Source organism: Phalaenopsis equestris, unplaced genomic scaffold (genome assembly GCF_001263595.1).
Source record: "Phalaenopsis equestris unplaced genomic scaffold, ASM126359v1 Scaffold000455, whole genome shotgun sequence".
NCBI lineage: Eukaryota > Viridiplantae > Streptophyta > Magnoliopsida > Asparagales > Orchidaceae > Phalaenopsis > Phalaenopsis equestris.
The window spans coordinates 220,363-226,383 of record NW_018164896.1 but is presented as its reverse complement, the minus strand read 5'-3'; positions in this window follow the sequence as shown (position 1 = coordinate 226,383).

Sequence of the window (6,021 nt, the reverse complement as noted above, 5' to 3'; positions counted from 1 at the left end):
TGAAATGATTTTGAGTTCAATTGGGGGTTCAATTTGAAGGATTTTGGAATTTTGGTCAATTTGAGTATGTTGGGCTAGACTTGGGTCTAGATTGGGCTAGGCTTGGGCTAAGTCCAAATTGATTATTGAAAATGGTCTTTAGGAATATCATGAAGAGTTTTCAACATAAATTGGGTGTCAATGTTGGGGTTAGGGCATTCAATTTGGTGGAATTTGGAGGCATGACCAATTTGGGGTGGGGGGATTTGGAAAATTTTGGATTTGGGGCAAAAATTAAATTAAATTAAGGCTACAACAAGGCCAATTGAAGGTCAATTTTGGTATGTGGGATTGTTATGAAGATTTTAGGATTCAAATTGGGGCAAATTGAGTAGGCTATGGGGTTCAATTTGGTGGGATTAAGTCATAGGGCCAAAATTGAGTGTTTGACTTAGATCAAACTTGAGCTCAAAACATGGTCCAATTAGGCTTGTATTTGGTTTAGATTAGTCATATGAAAGGTTAATCTAAGTTTAGAATTAAAATTGAAGAAAATTAGGCTCAAATTGATGGACAATTAAGGTAAATTTGGGGAAATTGGGTCCTTAAAGACAGTTTGAGGGTTTCAGTCAAAATGATCGTCAAAATGGTCAAATTGGCCAAATTGTGTTCAATTGGAGGGTCCAAATTAGTTTTGGAAACATTTTGAGTAATTTTTGAGGTTTTGGGATTGTTTGGGGTGTTAAGGGTATTTTTGTAATTTTGGCCATTTTGGGGGTAGTTTGGTAAATTTGGGATTTTTGGGTAGTTTTGGGTAACTTGGGTATTTTCAAAAGATTTGAAATGATTTTTGAACAAATTTGGGTATTTTGGGTGAATTTGGGGTTTCAAGGGTATTTAGGTAATCTAGGAGGATTTAGGGGTAAAAGACCAAGTTGAATATTTTTGCAGGGTTGGAGTACCAATCACCATATATGAGCTATGGATCAATGGAAACCCCATTTGGGTCCTCTATCCACTGGTCTTAGCTAAACCCTAGCCTAGGGCAAGTGGGTTTAGGGGACCATCCACATGAGTCTCCCAAAAAATCAAGGGATCAAAGTCAAGAAATTTTGGGTTTAGGGTTATGAGTGATTGTGAGTGAAAATGAGTGAAAGTGAGTGTCTTAGCTCCAAACCAACACCCAGGGCCAACCTTAAGGTTAGGGAGTCCTAAGGGGACTCTCATTGAGCTCCCTCATAATGATCCCATCTACTAAGTGCTAGATGTTAGGATCAATATGATCAATATGATCAATATGTGACACTTCAAGTTGAGCAAAGAAGAGGGTAGAATTTCTAATGGTGAGGGTTCCTTTTCTAGTTTTCTAGGAATGGTCAACAGGATAGTCCGATGGCTAGACCCTAGGTTACTAAAGAGGAAAAACTAAACCTCAACAAAAAGTGAGGTCAACAATGCATAGTAAATTTATTAATAAGGTCATATAATATTGAATTAAAGGTAATGACATGGTGAATATGATACTAAAAGATTTTTTTATGGCATAATGAGTGAAAAATAACATGAAAGATGCATCATTGTGTATACATGAAAGCTCATGGGCTATTTTATTTGAGGCTCTTAGAATATACTTCATTAAGCTGATTAACTTCAAAAGGAAAGATTGTTGTTTAGGAGTTTCAGTATTTTCATTCATAATTTTATAATGCTTCTTCGACTTGATTTAATAATCAATTTATTTTCTAGATGATATTGATGCAATATAGCAACCCATTCAATAACTTTAAACACTTCATTGACTTTAATAAAATATCCTGACATATGAAAAATGAGCTTTTACTATAAAATATAATATATTATTTAACCCGAGTTAAGATCACTCCAATACTTATTATATATGCTTCCATTTCAATAATAAAACGTTTCCATAAAAATTGGAAGAGCAAGAACTCACGAGATTTATAGAACAATTATTAAGGAGTTGAAAAAATTGGTGGCGATTATATGATTTTTAATTAAAATCAACAGAGACAAAAATGGACTAACACTAAGTTTGATGATGATAGATGAAAGCATTCGTTCAATTTCATTTTTTTTTTGTGACTATGGACATCAATATGATTTAATTTCATTAGTATTTTAATTAGGAATGGTGTATATTTGATGGTCATCAACTCTAGAAGGAGTTAATTTGGTAGAAAGTTGGAATAAGAAAATCAAAAGAAACCAATAACTCTTGTAAACATGCAGAAATGGAATCATAATCCCATGGAGTGGAGGCATCTTCTGGAATAAATGACAAAATTTGAAAATAAGATACAACACTATCAATAGCATGAATTTTATTTGATTGGCGAAAATTGAAAATAATCATTTAAGGGGTGAGTGGAGCCTTGTAATTAAATATGTTTTCCCTTATAAAAAGTATTTTGTTACTAGTTAAAACATCACCTAATTCTTCTAACCACTAAATACAAAAAAAAAACCTCAGTAATGCAAATCGATAAAATAAAATGATCAACTTGAAATTGATGACCCTGGACATATGAATTAATGTGAGAACAGTTTGTAGTGCACAAAAAAACTATCATAATCACCAATTATAACTGAAAAAAGTGTAATTGGGATAATTGACATGCCAAGATGATTTATAAAGCATTTCTATATGGAATTATGTGTGGACTAGTTGTCGACCAAAACTTGAATAGAAGTCACACAAGGATCCCTTAAGGCGAATGTTTGATGGCCAATCTTTCCCATATAATGCATAATAACTAATGTAAGTTTGTTCATCTATTTTAGGTGGATTAAGATCTCATGTGTGTGGAATATAGAGTTGTAAATCATTGTGCAAAGAAACATCTAATTTATATTATTAAAATTAACTTCGGCTAACATTTTGGCTTGGGATAACAAAGAATATTGATGGATTTGAACCTCCGTTCAAATTATTTGTTTAAGACTTAATTCGAAAAAAATATTGTTAAAAAATGAGATAAATATTTGGAATTAGATTTGATAATTGTTCAAAATGTTGTTGATAATCTTGAGCTGAAAAAGAATACATTAGTTTTGTTAATTTGCCCCTAAGATCTATATATTGTAAGGGACCAAAATAGAAACAAAGAGGTTGTGAGAAGTTGGGTCAAGTATGTACATTTTCATTATGTTCAACACACAAAAATCATTTCTCAACAAATCTAATTAAATGAAAGAAAATGAGGGAATTTTCAAATTTGAAAAGCTTATGGAACATATAAAATTGTTTTACCTCTTGAATCTTGATCTCTGGATTATCGCCCAAGAAATATAAATCTCAAGATTAACATATCCGAAAGGATTTTGACCCAAATTTCCAAACATAAGCCATGTACAAACTAGTGTACCTAAAGGAGAGGTGGAGTTACTATGGTTTACCTAATCATGGTGTGCATCTTGTAACATCCTAAACTCTCACCCAACAATATATTTTCCCCTTTGTCCTAGCAACCTCATGGTTTTGTCTCGCTGGTGTAACTTCTCAGAAAATCACCCATCCTGAGAGTTCTCTAGCATGAGCGCAGTTTACTTTGGAGTTTATATTGAAACTCCAACCGCTACACCAAAAGGCATATCGATTTTTTAAGATTTCAACTTCATTTTACTTGAAGGACTTCAATAAATGACATCATTGTTAATGCTCTTACCTCATAATCATCCATTAGATTGATAATATTCTAGAGGTGTTGTTTACATATTCAAGAGGTGGCTCCCATCAGGTAGCACTTTGTCTCATTTTGGGTTCAAAAGGTGACTCATATATCATAGCACTTTGTTATGTATGATGCTTAGTTCCTATCTTCAGGCTGGTGTATGGTTCTGATGTCATTTATAACAGCCAAAACTCTCATCCATCAAGATATTGTATACTTTTGATGTCATTTATAACAACCAAAACTCTCATACGTGCAATGAACTTGCACAATCAATGAAGGGAATTAAAAAGACAAATTAAAATATATGATACTCAGACAAAAAAGGGTTCATGATTGGTGATAGTTTGACTGGATAGAATGAGAGAGGAATCAAATGGACGAAGATGTTGAGGAAGCTGCACGACGCGAGCAATCTTAGGAGGACACCAAGGGAAGTAGGTAAGTGTTGTGACAAGAGCATCAATTTTTAAGGCTTATGTAAAAAAAAAAAAGTTAAAGGGAAGGAATAAGAGAGTATAATAGATTTTCTTACTTATCCTTTATTTTCCCCAATTACATGTCTCTATAAACCCTCATCCTATTAAATTTTCAACACAATTATAAAATAATTGGAGCAATATCAAATGGATATGATACTTCATGAAGAAATTTCATCATTTAACACGAATCTTGAGACATGACACAATCTTGAGATATTTTTTGTGCAAGAAATGATCAAACTCAAATTAAAATTATCTAGAACTATGACTTTGGCAAACTTACAATCAAACTAACCGGCTCAATGAGAAAAACAAAATGACACCAAAATTGGTCAAATCCAAGCTAAATCAAGCCATTATATCACTTTTGAAAGCCTTGGGTGACTAATTGAAATTTCAAATTGATTTCAATTATGACAAGCTTATAATCAAATCATGCATCTTGACAATTCGAATCCAAAGAGCCTGAGATTGCTAACTTTCAGCATCATTAAGGCAGGTAAAAATCTACATAATATTGTCTCATAAACAGAATTTATTTGTTTCATCTAATGGAGTGGTCTGGATTACTTCATTTTTTGTGGATGACCACACTATGAATCTTCAAATAGAGCCCTGTCATCTTCATTAAAGGAGATGGTGGACCTGGACTTAAAGATTGATCAGTAGAAGAAAGAATCAAATTCCAGTGTTGTTTTGAACCGAAGAACTGACACATTTCCTACTCTCCTAGTAGCTGACCACTTTCGACCATCGCTTGTCCGTTGCTGTCAACCACCCTCTACTCGATAACATCAATGAATCCTACGGTGTAATAATGCACCTCAAAGACGATGTAACGATCACTTTGAATGCAGCATAATGATGCATCTTGAAGACGATGTAAATGCATACCCTAAAGATAGTCTAACAACACATCCCGAGTATGGTGCAACTCTCTGAAATAACTGTTTATAACTTTCATGCTCAGAATAAGGTGAACCTCTTCGAGCATTTGAAGTTTTATTATCATAGTTCCCTATTATGGCTTACAACTTATGGTTCACTGCAAATGCAAACCCTACTACAACTCCCCACTAAGGCTTATGTGACCAACTGCAGCTTGCATGGCTCACACAGTTCACACAACTCTCAACTTAGGCCTTTGTGACCTATGGACGCCATTGTAGCTCCATACTATGGCATTTATGATCAATCGACACTCTTGAAGCTACTACTTATGGCCTACAAAACCAATTATCATTATAAATTTCAAGTACGGTATCGACGTCAAGCCGATGTTACAACCGCTGTCAACAACATTCATGACAAATTACTGCTTTCATAGCAACTGACGACAGCTTTTATGGCCTGTTATGACTATTATTGTTAAAATATATTTGTACATAAATATTGTAATTCCATCTTCTCTAATTCACTAGGAGAACTGATCTATGTACTTACAATAACATAATAGATTATTTCAACTGGGCCATGACTACTTCTGGTTTTTTTCTTTCTAGGATTCTTTATGTAAAAATTAGGATGTCTTTTCCGGCTGACTCATTTATTATTTGTGTATGTTGAATCTCTCATTGCACAAAAATGCTAATTTATTACTTTATCTTCATGCTTCTTGTGGCACGCAAGAAGTTTGATAACAAATTTAATAAATGAGATTGGCCTATCTAATAACGGAAACTCTTGGGTAGGTTTTCTATTTACATTGGGCTTGTCGGGTCAGTTGATAATTTTGTGTCGGTATCAATATAAATCCATATCTATATATATACATATATTGATATAGATGGGGATATAGATATTATTAACCCTATCATTTAAATTTTGAGTTATTGCTTTAGATTTGTAGACTCGTGGTCATTCTTAGA